The 14,975-nt window shown below is 48.7% G+C and overlaps 5 non-coding genes and 2 pseudogenes across 5 annotated transcripts; 1 reads left to right on the forward strand and 6 right to left on the reverse strand.

Moving 5' to 3' along the window:
• Positions 1-2,442: 2,442 nt before the first annotated feature.
• LOC143112955 (U6 spliceosomal RNA) lies at positions 2,443-2,516 on the reverse strand (annotated as a pseudogene).
• Positions 2,517-3,225: 709 nt separating this feature from the next.
• On the forward strand, positions 3,226-3,297 carry trnad-guc (transfer RNA aspartic acid (anticodon GUC)). The gene has a single exon. It is a non-coding gene; the product is annotated as a tRNA-Asp (tRNA).
• A 66-nt stretch (positions 3,298-3,363) lies between these two features.
• trnag-gcc (transfer RNA glycine (anticodon GCC)) lies at positions 3,364-3,434 on the reverse strand. Its single transcript has one exon. It is a non-coding gene; the product is annotated as a tRNA-Gly (tRNA).
• A 144-nt stretch (positions 3,435-3,578) lies between these two features.
• Positions 3,579-3,650, reverse strand: trnaq-uug (transfer RNA glutamine (anticodon UUG)). Its single transcript has one exon. It is a non-coding gene; the product is annotated as a tRNA-Gln (tRNA).
• Positions 3,651-5,347: 1,697 nt separating this feature from the next.
• On the reverse strand, positions 5,348-5,421 carry LOC143112960 (U6 spliceosomal RNA; annotated as a pseudogene).
• An 884-nt stretch (positions 5,422-6,305) lies between these two features.
• Positions 6,306-6,376, reverse strand: trnag-gcc (transfer RNA glycine (anticodon GCC)). Its single transcript has one exon. It is a non-coding gene; the product is annotated as a tRNA-Gly (tRNA).
• A 144-nt stretch (positions 6,377-6,520) lies between these two features.
• On the reverse strand, positions 6,521-6,592 carry trnaq-uug (transfer RNA glutamine (anticodon UUG)). Its single transcript has one exon. It is a non-coding gene; the product is annotated as a tRNA-Gln (tRNA).
• Positions 6,593-14,975: the final 8,383 nt, after the last annotated feature.

The raw sequence follows: 14,975 nt of genomic DNA on the forward strand, positions 1-14,975 counted from the left end.
GACCTTAGGCCTAATTTTAGGGTCCTGTCTGCTTTCGGACCCACAACCCTGACCCTTAACCAAACCCTAACCAAAATATGGAACGCTTCACGAATTTGCGTGTCATCCTTGCGCTTCCGGGATCGGCTTATGCTCTTTACCTGTGTCTTATCTGTGTCTCATTTGTCTGGCCCGTCATTGGCTTGTCTTATTTGCATGTCCCGCCTTTACAACAAACCTTGCATGTTTTCATTGGCTTGTTCTATTACATTCTGGTCCGTGATTGGCTGAATTCCCCAGCGCGAAGTTTAGAGTTGAAGTTTACTGTCGTCTCTCCCGCTCTAGACACTCTACTTTTCACGGCTCACAGTAAAAGTTCCTCATATCTAAACAACACGTAAGTTATGTTTTTTGTCTGTGGTCGGACAACTTTAGCAGTGATGTAAATGCTGTAGCGAAATTCGAAGTGTAAATATACGAACTTTATGTTTAAAGTGTAACCGCGAATGCATTGAAATGAATGGGCACAGATTGTGTAGCCTCCTAACGAAAGCTCTCACGTTTGGAAAAATGCATGATATTAAAATCTGAAAACGTAGTTATCTTCGTAAGACCCTTGGATAGCTGTGATATAAATGTTGTAGCGAAATTCGAAGCGTAAATATACAAATTGTATGTTTAAAGTGGAACTGCGATCGTTTCCCATAGGAATGAATGGAAAACACAGTCTCCTAACGAGACCTCTCAAAATCGGAATAATGCATAATATTAAAATCTGAAAACGTAGTTATCTTCGTAAGACCCTTGGGTGGCTGTGATGTAAACGCTGTAGCGAAATTCGAAGCGTAAATATACAAACTTTATGTTTAAAGTGTAACTGCGATTTCCATAAGAATGCATTGAAATGAATGGGCACAGATTGTGTAGCCTCCTAAAGAGGCCTCTCACGTTCGAAATAATGCATCAAATTAAAATCTGAAAACGTAGTTATCTTCGTAAGACCCTTGGGTAGCTGTGATATAAATGCTGTAGCGAAATTCGAAGCGTAAATATACAAATTTGATGTTTGAAGTGTAACTGTTATTTCCATAAGAATGCATTGAGATGAATGGGCACAGATTGTGTAGCCTCCTAACGAAAGCTCTCGCGTTTGGAAAAATGCATAAGATTAAAATCTGAAAACGTAGTTATCTTCGTAAGACCCTTGGGTAGCTGTGATATAAATGCTGTAGCGATATTCAAAGCGTAAATATACAAACTTTATGTTTAAAGTGTAACCGCCATCGTTTCCCATAGGAATGAATGGAAAACACAGTCTCCTAACGAGACCTCTCAAATTCGGAATAATGCATAATATTAAAATCTGAAAACGTAGTTATCTTCGTAAGACCCTTGGGTGGCTGTGATGTAAATGCTGTAGCGAAATTCGAAGCGTAAATATACAAACTTTATGTTTAAAGTGTAACTGCGATTTCCATAAGAATGCATTGAAATGAATGGGCACAGATTGTGTAGCCTCCTAAAGAGGCCTCTCACGTTCGAAATAATGCATCAAATTAAAATCTGAAAACGTAGTTATCTTCGTAAGACCCTTGGGTAGCTGTGATATAAATGCTGTAGCGATATTCGAAGCGTAAATATACAAACTTTATGTTTAAAGTGTAACCGCCATCGTTTCCCATAGGAATTAATGGAAAACACAGTCTCCTAAAGAGGCCTCTCACGTTCGAAATAATGCATCAAATTAAAATCTGAAAACGTAGGTATCTTTGCAAGACCCTTGGGTTGCTGTGATATAAATAATGTACTGAAATTTGAAGTGTAAATCGGTGTATTTTGTGTTTAAAGCGCAACCGCTCTGTCCCATTGTGTGTTAAGTGGTCCCCTCTTCCAGTCTCTCCTCCTCTCAGCAACCACTTCAGTATGTATAGTTTTCTTATAAAAACAATTGCCTTTAATAAAAATAAACATTAGTTGCTTAAATACTGTCTGTTTTTGTGAAGGACAAAAATCACCATAAAAGCTGGTTGAAATAAAGCCATGCTTTAATAAACAATTAATAAATGAACACACTATAAAAGCTGGTTGAAATAAAGCCATGCTTTAATAAACAACAAACAAATGAACATTTATTACAATTACAGATAGACAATTGGCATAAAAAGCATGTTCATAAAAGCTCTGATGGGAGAAATCAACACTGGCCCTTTAACCGGTCGTCTGTGTACCCTTTGATTGACACGTGTGTCTTATTTGTCTCATTTGTATGGCTGCAAACGGCCTTGCGTCCCATTTTTCACTACATTTATTCGGGATAAATACTTAGAGGGCATCGTTTAATCCAATTTTAGGCAGGGCTGTGGGGCTAGGTCTAGGAAAACGGTAGGCAGGCGGCCGTGCGCTCCCGCGCACGGGACGGTGGCATTCGCCGCCGTCGGGGCCAACATCGCAGAACCGTAAGTTTCCTTTGCGCAGGGGCCATGCTAATCTTCTCTGTATCGATCCAATTTTAGTAGGTGTGCTGCCGTAGCGAGCACATCCTAGAAGCGTCTCACCTCAGCATATAACCCCCCACCTCAGCCCAAGCGCTGACTGCCAGGGTGGGTGCTGCAGGCAAGAAAACCCTCTTCAATCCTTCCAAGTGTCCCAGGAAAGGGTAACTAAGGTAAACCAGATGACAAACTTTACATGGACAGCTAAGCAGAGTGCTTCAAAAACTGCAAATTGACATTTAAAGTCATAAGTTTTGCATAAGGAATGGCCAGGTGGAAATAAGGGGCGGAGCCTTGGTCCCCAGGCAGACGGGAGTGGGGTTAGGCCTAACCCCAACCCCACTCCAGGGTCCTGCCTGCTTCCAGTTCCACAACCCTAAAATGTACATTTACATTTACATGTTCCCAATTCCCTTCCTGTTCCCCAATTAAGGTTGAGATTTTCCCCTTTGACCCCTCACTCTTTTGCCTTTGCAATTTTATTTTTTCCTCATTATTTGATTTTCTACACTGTTATTACTTTGTTATTACACTGTTATTACTTTGTTATTACACTGTTACTATTATGTTATTATTATGTTATTACACTGGTTTTTACTCTGTTTGGTTGATCTTTTAGCACTTTAAGCACAATAAATAACATCTTCCCCTCACCTAACCCTAAATGTTGAAGCACCTGAAGACAAGCAGCCTAAGCCCTGAAGTGGAAGCTTCAGGAAGGTGGAGCAGAGAGTCCTGTGAAGCCACAGGGTCTTCCTCGTTAGTATAGTGGTGAGTATCCCCGCCTGTCACGCGGGAGACCGGGGTTCGATTCCCCGACGGGGAGATGCTTCAGCCTTTTGGCTTAAACCCTGACCTTTATGTTGGAATGGGAGCAGGAAAAGTCTAGAGATGCATTGGCCGGGAATCGAACCCGGGCCTCCCGCGTGGCAGGCGAGAATTCTACCACTGAACCACCAATGCTTGCACCGCCTGATGGAGGGCTGCTCACAGGTTTTCCAGAGGTGGCAATTGCAGTGTGAGAATCAGAGCACCTGCCAGGTGCAGTGAAGTTTGTGGCAGTGAGTAACCGAAAAGCCGTAAAACGCTGCTGCCAAGGCCAAGCGGAGGTTCCACCGAGATTTGAACTCGGATCGCTGGATTCAAAGTCCAGAGTGCTAACCATTACACCATGGAACCGAGAGTGAGGGTCCATCAGGTACAGTAAACCAAACCCACGTAGAGCCCCTTGCCCTCCTGGATTTAACTTTCACTGAAATGTGAAGGAGGCACATGGGTGACGGTGGATGTCTATTCAGCAACCCTAGGCCTCGTTCGATACCCACTCTATGGTCCTGCCAGCTTCCGGTTCCTCAGCCCTAGCCCCAACCCTATCCCTCTTGGCCTGGTTTGTCATTAGAAGGCAGAAAGGTAGATGAGGGGGGACCTTGACCATGTTTTCAGTGACCTTAGGCCTAATTTTAGGGTCCTGTCTGCTTTCGGACCCACAACCCTGACCCTTAACCAAACCCTAACCAAAATATGGAACGCTTCACGAATTTGCGTGTCATCCTTGCGCTACAGCATTTACATCACGCTCCTTACCTGTGTCTTATCTGTGTCTCATTTGTCTGGCCCGTCATTGGCTTGTCTTATTTGCATGTCCCGCCTTTACAACAAACCTTGCATGTTTTCATTGGCTTGTTCTATTACATTCTGGTCCGTGATTGGCTGAATTCCCCAGCGCGAAGTTTTGAGTTGAAGTTTACTGTCGTCTCTCCCGCTCTAGACACTCTACTTTTCACGGCTCACAGTAAAAGTTCCTCATATCTAAACAACACGTAAGTTATGTTTTTTGTCTGTGGTCGGACAACTTTAGCAGTGATGTAAATGCTGTAGCGAAATTCGAAGTGTAAATATACGAACTTTATGTTTAAAGTGTAACCGCGAATGCATTGAAATGAATGGGCACAGATTGTGTAGCCTCCTAACGAAAGCTCTCGCGTTTGGAAAAATGCATAATATTAAAATCTGAAAACGTAGTTATCTTCGTAAGACCCTTGGGTGGCTGTGATGTAAATGCTGTAGCGAAATTCGAAGCGTAAATATACAAACTTTATGTTTAAAGTGTAACTGCGATTTCCATAAGAATGCATTGAAATGAATGGGCACAGATTGTGTAGCCTCCTAAAGAGGCCTCTCACGTTCGAAATAATGCATCAAATTAAAATCTGAAAACGTAGGTATCTTTGCAAGACCCTTGGGTTGCTGTGATATAAATAATGTACTGAAATTTGAAGTGTAAATCGGTGTATTTTGTGTTTAAAGCGCAACCGCTCTGTCCCATTGTGTGTTAAGTGGTCCCCTCTTCCAGTCTCTCCTCCTCTCAGCAACCACTTCAGTATGTATAGTTTTCTCATAAAAACAATTGTCTTTAATAAAAATAAACATTAGTTGCTTAAATACTCTGTCTGTTTTTGTGAAGGACAAAAATCACCATAAAAGCTGGTTGAAATAAAGCCATGCTTTAATAAACAATTAATAAATGAACACACTATAAAAGCTGGTTGAAATAAAGCCATGCTTTAATAAACAACAAACAAATGAACATTTATTACAATTACAAATAGACAATTGGCATAAAAAGCATGTTCATAAAAGCTCTGATGGGAGAAATCAACACTGGCACTTTAACCGGTCGTCTGTGTACCCTTTGATTGACACGTGTGTCTTATTTGTCTCATTTGTATGGCTGCAAACGGCCTTGCGTCCCATTTTTCACTACATTTATTCGGGATAAATACTTAGAGGGCATCATTTAATCCAATTTTAGGCAGAGCTGTGGGGCTAGGTCTAGGAAAACGGTAGGCAGGCGGCCGTGCGCAGAACCGTAACTTTCCTTTGCGCACGGGCCATGCTAATCTTCTCTGTATCGATCCAATTTTAGTAGGTGTGCTGCCGTAGCGAGCACATCCTAGAAGCGTCTCACCTCAGCATATAACCCCCCACCTCAGCCCAAGCGCTGACTGCCAGGGTGGGTGCTGCAGGCAAGAAAACCCTCTTCAATCCTTCCAAGTGTCCCAGGAAAGGGTAACTAAGGTAAACCAGATGACAAACTTTACATGGACAGCTAAGCAGAGTGCTTCAAAAACTGCAAATTGACATTTAAAGTCATAAGTTTTGCATAAGGAATGGCCAGGTGGAAATAAGGGGCGGAGCCTTGGTCCCCAGGCAGACGGGAGTGGGTGGTCTCTAGGCCTCTCTAGGCCTAACCCCAACCCCACTCCAGGGTCCTGCCTGCTTCCAGTTCCACAACCCTAAAATGTACATTTACATTTACATGTTCCCAATTCCCTTCCTGTTCCCCAATTAAGGTTGAGATTTTCCCCTTTGACCCCTCACTCTTTTGCCTTTGCAATTTTATTTTTTCCTCATTATTTGATTTTCTACACTGTTATTACTTTGTTATTACACTGTTATTACTTTGTTATTACACTGTTATTACTTTGTTATTACACTGTTACTATTATGTTATTATTATGTTATTACACTGGTTTTTACTATGTTTGGTTGATCTTTTAGCACTTTAAGCACAATAAATAACATCTTCCCCTCACCTAACCCTAAATGTTGAAGCACCTGAAGACAAGCAGCCTAAGCCCTGAAGTGGAAGCTTCAGGAAGGTGGAGCAGAGAGTCCTGTGAAGCCACAGGGTCTTCGTCGTTAGTATAGTGGTGAGTATCCCCGCCTGTCACACGGGAGACCGGGGTTCGATTCCCCGACGGGGAGATGCTTCAGCCTTTTGGCTTAAACCCTGACCTTTATGTTGGAATGGGAGCAGGAAAAGTCTAGAGATGCATTGGCCGGGAATCGAACCCGGGCCTCCCGCGTGGCAGGCGAGAATTCTACCACTGAACCACCAATGCTTGCACCGCCTGATGGAGGGCTGCTCACAGGTTTTCCAGAGGTGGCAATTGCAGTGTGAGAATCAGAGCACCTGCCAGGTGCAGTGAAGTTTGTGGCAGTGAGTAACCGAAAAGCCGTAAAACGCTACTGCCAAGGCCAAGCGGAGGTTCCACCGAGATTTGAACTCGGATCGCTGGATTCAAAGTCCAGAGTGCTAACCATTACACCATGGAACCGAGAGTGAGGGTCCATCAGGTACAGTAAACCAAACCCACGTAGAGCCCCTTGCCCTCCTGGATTTAACTTTCACTGAAATGTGAAGGAGGCACATGGGTGACGGTGGATGTCTATTCAGCAACCCTAGGCCTCGTTCGATACCCACTCTATGGTCCTGCCAGCTTTCGGTTCCTCAGCCCTAGCCCCAACCCTATCCCTCTTGGCCTGGTTTGTCATTAGAAGGCAGAAAGGTAGATGAGGGGGGACCTTGACCATGTTTTCAGTGACCTTAGGCCTAATTTTAGGGTCCTGTCTGCTTTCGGACCCACAACCCTGACCCTTAACCAAACCCTAACCAAAATATGGAACGCTTCACGAATTTGCGTGTCATCCTTGCGCTCGGGTCCGAGGACTCTTCTCTGTGAGGCCAGCCAATCAGAGCCCATGTGGTTAAAAACGAAGATACACGAATCTCTTAAATCTGAAACCGTCCGGAGATTCAGCCAATCAGACCCCCACGTCTCTTAACCCGAAGGTGTCCGATTTTGAAGCTGAGCGAAAGCCCCTAGCAACGCATAGAGACCACCATACACACACACAGCAAACGCGACGAGAGAGGAGACGTGCTTTTCGGTGAGTCCATAGAACGAATAACTTTATGACATATAAAACTATGAATGTACTGAAATGCTCAGAGCAACAGTGTTTTAATGTGTATCTGCATCAAGTTTTAGAATAGTTGTTTGTTCATTTCGTTGAACGCGTTAAAAATAGTTCGGTGGTTTGTTGTTATGCTAGTTATCGTCAAACTTCTGATATTTCGACGGACAACGTTCATCTATTATCAAATAATGTTGTATGTTGGCTATTTAAGCTGTAATGTTGTAATATGGCTATTTAAGCTTGGGAATATGGTTTGCAAGGCATAATTTCGAACATACAAAGTGCTATTCATGGGTTTCATCAGGTCCCTTTACACAGGTGTATTAATCAAGCACCATGCAGTCTGCATTCATAATCAAGGTGCATGATTGTATACACCTGTGGAAAGGGACCTGATGAAACCCATGAATAGCACTTTGTATGTTCGAAATTCCAGTCCCTTTCCACAGGTGTATAAAATTAGGCACCTTGCAGTGTTTCCCACAGAATTTAATTCTATTTGTGGTGGTAGGTTTGCAGAATTAACTTGAATGCAACAGTTTTTAACAAATTAGCGCAGCCTGGTTATGATGCTAACCAGATTTAAGCACAATTTAGTACAACCTGGAAAATCATTGTCTGGTGGTCAATGTTGATATTGTGGTGGGCCGCCACAAATAAGTCAATGTATGGGAAACACTGCCTTGATTATCAAGGTACAAACAACATTGCATGGCATGTATTGGCAGCCTATATTTAATGTGTGTGTATATATATATATCATATATATTATATGTTATCTTTTGTTAGCAGATATGGATGCAAAATTCTAATTAAATGCCTCGCAGCAGCTTGTCCTGCGGCCCTCCCCGGCAGCCGTAGCCTTTATCAAGGCTAAGGAAGACAAGGCTGCCGGTGGCCCGCAGGCAACTGCTGCGAGGGCAAAGAAGCCGGAGGAGGTGGAGAAGGAGGCGAGAGCCCACGTCGTCTCCGAGGGGGGTGACCCTGGGAACGCCAATCTGGTGCTGAGCCACTACAGCATCCAGTTTGGCCGGTACCAGGGTCAGAGCTTCAAGTGGCTCTTGGAGAACGACGTGGGCTTCACTACCTACGTGGTGTCCACACACCAGCGGGAGCGGGAGACCAAGACCTCCGACAACCCCCTCATGGCCAACAAGGACGCACTCGCCCGATACTCGTGCGCCCACCCAGAGTTTGCTGCCCATCTGAAATTCCACCGGGCGCACGAGGAAGCCCGGGCTCGTGCCAGTCAGCCCGGGCGTGAGGGCGAGGCCCTTGTTGGCTTTGGGTCATTTAAAGAGGACACCCTGAAGGACCTGTACGAATCCTCTGATAAGGGACGCCGAGGGTGAGTGATTGTGTGCTACACACAATGGATTGTGAATTGGTGTATGTTATTATTGTTCACTAATGTGATGGCTGTCTGTGTTGTAGATACGTCAAGTGGCTTCGTAGGAAGACAGCGCAGCTTGGGACTTCGATGGACGCCGCCAAAAAATCCTGCGCCGAGACGCGGAGCGACCGACGGCAACAGCTGCTGCTGCTGCACCCCCCCCACCCCCCGCCCGAGCAGCAGCCGGCCTGCCACGGCTACTGCCACCCCCCACCCGAGCAGCAGCAGCACCACCAGCAGCAGCACCAGCAGCAGCAGCAGCACCACCACCGCTGCGTCAAGGGGGTCGGTCGCTCCCGCCGTCTCGGCTCTGCTTGGCAGGCGTCCCATGGGCCCAGGCGAGCTGCAGGCCAAGGTCAGGAAGCTGATGACCACACCAGCACGGCCTGCAGTTCCAGGTAGTAGCCCTTTTTTTCTGTTTTGCTTGAAATGTTTGATGTATATGTCTTAACAAATGTACTTCTCCATTAGCGCTGTCTACAACTACGCGAGACCAGCCCCCCTCGGTTCCGCCATCCCCCTCCTGTGATGTGACGGACGAGGAGCTGGTCCAAGTGGCCCTTGACGTTGAAATGGGTATCTGCCACCACGCTTCATGCATTACACTGACACATTGTTCCTGATTTTGAGCCATTATTTCAGAATTTGTAAATTAACTATTGTTTTGTATTTGCTTGTGAAGCAAAAGCTGGTGCATAATGGATTGAGGTAGGTTGAGAGGTAAAGTGTCGTGCATGGCCTGCCCCGATGTAGACTGTAGATATAAAACACCTTCACCATGATTTATGCTTTTAATGCTGGAAGTGATTTCACTCATTTTCCCATTGGTGAGCGCCCTGCTTGAGTTTAGATTTCACACCTCCACCTCTCCTCCACGTCTATCTACCCTGTTGCATGTCCTGGCTTTTAGCACTAATACACTAATAAATCCACCCCATCTAATGTCCCTCTTCATTGGCTATTGGTAATTTTCAGATTGGTCCGTCTGCATCTGCTCCCCTGTTAAGCTAGGTTGTGTGTTGCGCCGGTTTTTTGTGTGTCCTGTGCCTGAAGTGGATGTACAGGTCCTTCAGGGTGAGAGTCTCCCGCTCCCGGTGGTGACGCCTCCTCCACCACCTCCTCCGGCACCGTCTCCTCTCCCTCCCGCTCGTCATCGTTCGGCTGCTCCACCTACGCGTGCTCCTGTCCGCGCTCCCTCTCCACCGCCGGCGGTGATCCAGGAGCCTCGCCGCGTCTCCGTGGAGGAGACGCCGTCGAGGGAGGCCACTCTACAAGACCATCCGGAGGGTCTTGGACATCGACGGCTGGTACTTGATGGCCACGGAGTACCTGGAGTGCCGTCGGTGTCAGAGGAAGGTGGCAGGATGGTCGCAGGAGGTCGTCAGACAGCTGGAGCCGGGACGCCAGTGTCAGTTCCCGGCTCTCCTGACGTACATGCTCTCCTGCGACCGGCGGGTCATTACCATGCTGCGTGAGCGTACTCGGGGGAACAGCGCCACGCAGCTCTACAAGAAGCTGTGTGAGGTCCACAGCGAGTCCTGGATGCGGCGGTCCATGCACTACCTCGGCGTCATGGAGCCCTTCACGTCGATGGGTGTCGTGAGTGTGTGCACCCCACCACCACCTATGCCACCCGTCCCTCAACCCGGGTGGCTGTTGACGGTGTACGGCCACGACATCCTCTCCCGTCTCAGCGACGTGAAGGCCCGGGTCACCTCCATCTTCGGAAGAATCCTGAAGATGGATTCCACAAAGAAGGTATGTGAAAGGGCATTATATAGAAAGCAAGGTGTTCTCGTGTTAGGCTGTTTGCTGATTTTGTATCATTCATTCAAACAGGTGACCCGGAAACTCACCGGTGCCGCTGATGGGACCGCAGCATGGGTGACAAATATCGGGAACGAGCACGGGCAAGTGCTAATGTCCGTGCTCACGGCCTCCGAGGGGGCCCGCCTGTTGCCCATGGCTGCGGGGATTGTGCAGCGGTACCGGGACGCCGGGGTGGAGCCGCCACAGGTCCTCTACGTCGACCGGGACTGTTGTTCCTCCTATGGACGACCGGGGGCAGCTGCTGCCATGTTCGCCGAGTGGGGCGAGCTGGTGGTCCGGTTGGACATTTGGCACCTGATGCGCCGCTTGGCGTCAGGTGTCACAACCGAGAGCCACCAGCTCTACAGGCCCTTCATGCAGCAGCTGTCCTCCGCCATTTTCGAATGGCGCGAGGAGGACGCAGCCCGGTTGCAGGACGCGAAGAAGAGGACGCTGGTGGCGCAGGGGATGTCCTTCCCGTCGGACGCCGGAGTTTGGAGGCACGTCAGCCGCAAGGAGATGGCCCTCCACTGCCGTCGACGCACGCGTGGAGCTGCGGAGACGGAGCGGCTGATCGATGACCTCCTGAAGATCTTCGGCGGCGATTGGGGACGGGACACCATGGGCATTCCCCTGTTGGACCGGGACCGCATCCAGGCGATCTGGGCGGAGCAGAAGCGCCACCTCCGCTGCATTCAGGACCCGCCGGGTGTGGAGCTGTACACCGAGACGGGCAGGCTGACCAAGGGGGGGATCAGCCTGCCGGTGTACAGATGTGCACGTGGCTCCACATCCCTGGAGTCGTTCCACCTGCACCTCAACCTGTTCATTCCAGGTAAGCTGCACATTACAATTTGTACCGTCAATGTGTTTTCGCTCTCTTTGAAATGCAAAAGTAGTTAATTTCTCCTCTCGTCCTCGCAGGAGACAGTGCCAGCGCCTGGCTGTTCCAGGCTTTTCTCCTGGAAGGGTTGGCGCGGTGGAACGAGGACAGGGCGGCGTCCATGGCGGAGGGACGGCCACTGCTCCGCTCCTACAGTGGCCCCCTGCAGCACTCCCTGGACCAGCTCAGCCAAAGGGTGCTTGGCATGAGTCTGGTTCAGGACTACACCAGGCCCAGGGAGTACACCGGTGAGAAAACGCAAACCGTTTTCAAACGGCTACACCACATACGTCTTACAATATTATTGATTGTTGTGTTTTTTTTTGTTTGTTTTTTTACTTTTGTTGATGTTGGACTGCAGGGGAACTCATCGGTATTGAGTACCTGTACTCCCAGACGGGCGAAGTGCTGCAGGACATCAGCATGGACCCTGACACTCCGGACGCGGATGGGGCCGTTCCTCTTGCCCCACCCTCTGAGGATGGATTTGAAGTCGCCCACGAGGAGGTGGATGACCTCACCATCCCGCTTCCGGGCGACTTCACACCTCTGAGGGATCCGCGGTCAGGGACCCCAGCTGATGACGCACCCGCGCCCGAGCCATCACGTCCGCCCACCCCTGAGCCCGCACCCCACTTGCCAGGCCGGTCCTCTCCGCCACCTCAGCCAGCTCCTGAGGTGAGTAAACAAACACTGCCCTCACACTGGCAACGCATCTCACCTTTTACACACCCAGTCAGCACCGTTCAGATTCACTACATGTATTCATTCTCTGCCTGTGTGTGTATGCAGGAGCTCAGAGGACCGGATGACCAGCCTGGCTTCCTGGCCGTGGTCAAGCTGGCCACGGCCTTAGTGGGGCTGCGTAGCGACATGGCCATGTCCGAGAGGAGGGTGGACGAGCTCATTGAGCTCTACGAGGCCCTGTCACCGTACGACAGGGCCAGAGTTGTCTACCCTCCTCGCCATCGGGACAGGCCAGCTCAGGGGCGCTTCAAGGCAGCAAAATTGGCTCACGCCAGCATCGCTGGTGTGGAAAGCCTGAAACGGTAAGTAAGGCTAAGTTTGAAAAAATAATAATAATAATAATGTGGTAATGTAGCCTAATCTTCAAATGTCACTTATCCATCACGTTTATTATGGTCAATGTTGTTTTTGCAGCTGCCTGGTCGGACAGACCTCTGGGCCTGCCACCTGGCCGAGTGCCAGTCGCGTGGTGGAAGCAGTGTGCACCCAGCTGTGCCACCTCTACCCCTCTGGCACCAGAGTGTACGGCAGGCGGAGGACACGCTGGGACTGCATGCTGCTGCACTATCACCAGATCCGCGACATGGTGCTTGGCCACCAGAGGCTGATGGCTCGGGCTCGAGCTGAATCAAAGGACCCTCTCCCAGTGGTAGGTGAAACGGACATGGTCATTCATTTGTATGAAATGCACAATGTAGATGATGAGTGTTTAATGATATTCAATTATGCTCTCAGGTTCATGAAAACCCAAAGGGAGAAGGAGAGGACTGTGTTGGCACCGGGACCAGGCGCTGCAGCAGAGGGGCGACCACCACCACCACGACAACAACCACCACCACAACCACCACAACCACCACCACCACCACCACCACCACGACAAGCTGCAGCAGTGGGCTCAGCAGTGTCGGCGGCAGCGGGCTCAGCGGCAACAGTGGTGGTGGCAGCAGCGGCGGGCTCAGCAGCGTCAGCGGCAGCAGTGGGCCCAGCGGCGGCGGTGGATCGTCCCCGAGCTGAGGTGGTGGTGCACAGACTCATCAGGCCACGGCCGGCAGCAGCACCTCCCCCAGCAGCTGCAGCAGCACCTCCCCCAGCAGCTGCCCCGGCCCGGCCAGCGGCACCACCTCCCCCAGCAGCTGCAGCAGGACCTTATCCCCGGGCCACGCAGTCCCAGGACCTCTTGCAGCCCCGGCAGTGGGTGATGGTGCTCCTCAACACCCCCCCACTCCCCATCCTCCCTCAGACACTTGCAGCGCCACAACTCCTCCCACCAGCGGCACAGCTCCTTCCGCCACTTGCTGCAGCACACCCTGCAACAGCTGGCCCTGCCACTGCTCCTCCTCCCTATGTGCCGTACTCCACCTTGTACTACAGGTGGAGGAAGGGGAGCAGGGCCAAGACTCCACATGTGTGCGGACAGTGTGGACAACCCAGGCGGAAGGAGACTGGACACTCCCGCTACAAGTCGGACACTTTCTGTGCGGCGGCAGCGGGGAGGAGTGTGGAGGACTGGTTGAGGGAGATGCGGGAGAAAGACAAGAGTTGAGCACCGGACTCACTTCACCCTTATGCCGGGGTGCAGTGTATATAGTTCAGTGTGTGTTTTGTTCTTTAGTTCGACCTCCACGAAGACCGGGACCTTGCCGTGGTGTGAAGGCTTCTCACCAACACCGGTCCACACTCAGGATGGGATCATGGACAGTTTCGGGGACTTTGTAGCCTCACCTGTATCACACTGTCATACAACTGTCTTCTTCCCTCAGAGTGTCATACTGTCATGCCACTGCATTGTGTACACCTGTGCTTTGACACCTTACACTGCCTATGCACCTGTGCTTTGACACCTCACACTGCTTATGCTGTGATTGATGTGCTGTTTAAAAAAAATTAATAATTGTATGCCTTGTCTGTGATGTGCCGCCGTTCTAAACCAGGCTGTTGTTGTTGTTGTTGTTGTTGTTGTTCTGCACCTGTGCTTACACACCTGTGCTTACACACCTGTGCTTACACACCTTACACTGACTGTGTTGTGATTGACGTGCTGTTTAAAAAAAGCCATGTCTGTTCCTCCCTGATGTGCCGCTGTTGACGTTCTGCACCTGTGCTTATAATTGTATGCCGTGTCTGTTCCTCCCTCCCTGATGTCCTGCTGTTCTAGACCAGGCAGTTGTTCTGCACCTGTGCTTTGACACCTTACACTGCCGATGTTGTAATTAATGTGCTGTAAAAAAAACATGTCTGTGTGCCGCTGTTGTTCTAAACCAGGCTGTTCTCTGTGCACACTGCCTATGCTGTGATTGATGTGTGGTTATCTCACCCTGTTATTTCAGGCCCAAGCTACTGTTGTTTTACCCCTTTTTATTATATTTCTTTTTTAAAGCTCTTTCCACACTGATATGCTGCACTGTCCTGTATCCCGGGCCTTTATTATGCCTTAATTAAGTCCTATGACTTCATATTTTGAATAAACTGTGTCATTTTATACTGTTATCATTGTTGTCCTGTCCTATATCAAACTTAAAAGCAATACAAAAAACATTATATAGAAATATTCTCAAGAAAATGAAGACACAGGAGATGAACCATACTGTAAATGAAAAAGCAATTAATTCCATTACTTGGACATACGAATATGCAAATCAATCATAATTTATTTACTCAATACAACTGTTACAAGCATATTTTAATCATTTTTATATTTATAGAACATTGTTACAACACTTTCAACACGTTTCACAGTAAGCTAACCAAATGTCTTGGGTCGGTCTTCAGAGTCTTCTATGTCGGCCAGCCAATCAGAGCCCATGTGTCTAAAAACGAACATACACGATCTTCTAAAAACAAAGCCTTCCGGAAATTCAGCCAATCAGAGCCCATGTGTCTAAAAACGAACACACATGATCTTCTAAGC

Source organism: Alosa pseudoharengus, unplaced genomic scaffold (genome assembly GCF_046254945.1).
Source record: "Alosa pseudoharengus isolate Yale_2024_CS ecotype anadromous, Long Island Sound unplaced genomic scaffold, YU_APseudo_1.1 YU_APseudo_1.1_scf_8, whole genome shotgun sequence".
Taxonomy (NCBI): domain Eukaryota; kingdom Metazoa; phylum Chordata; class Actinopteri; order Clupeiformes; family Clupeidae; genus Alosa; species Alosa pseudoharengus.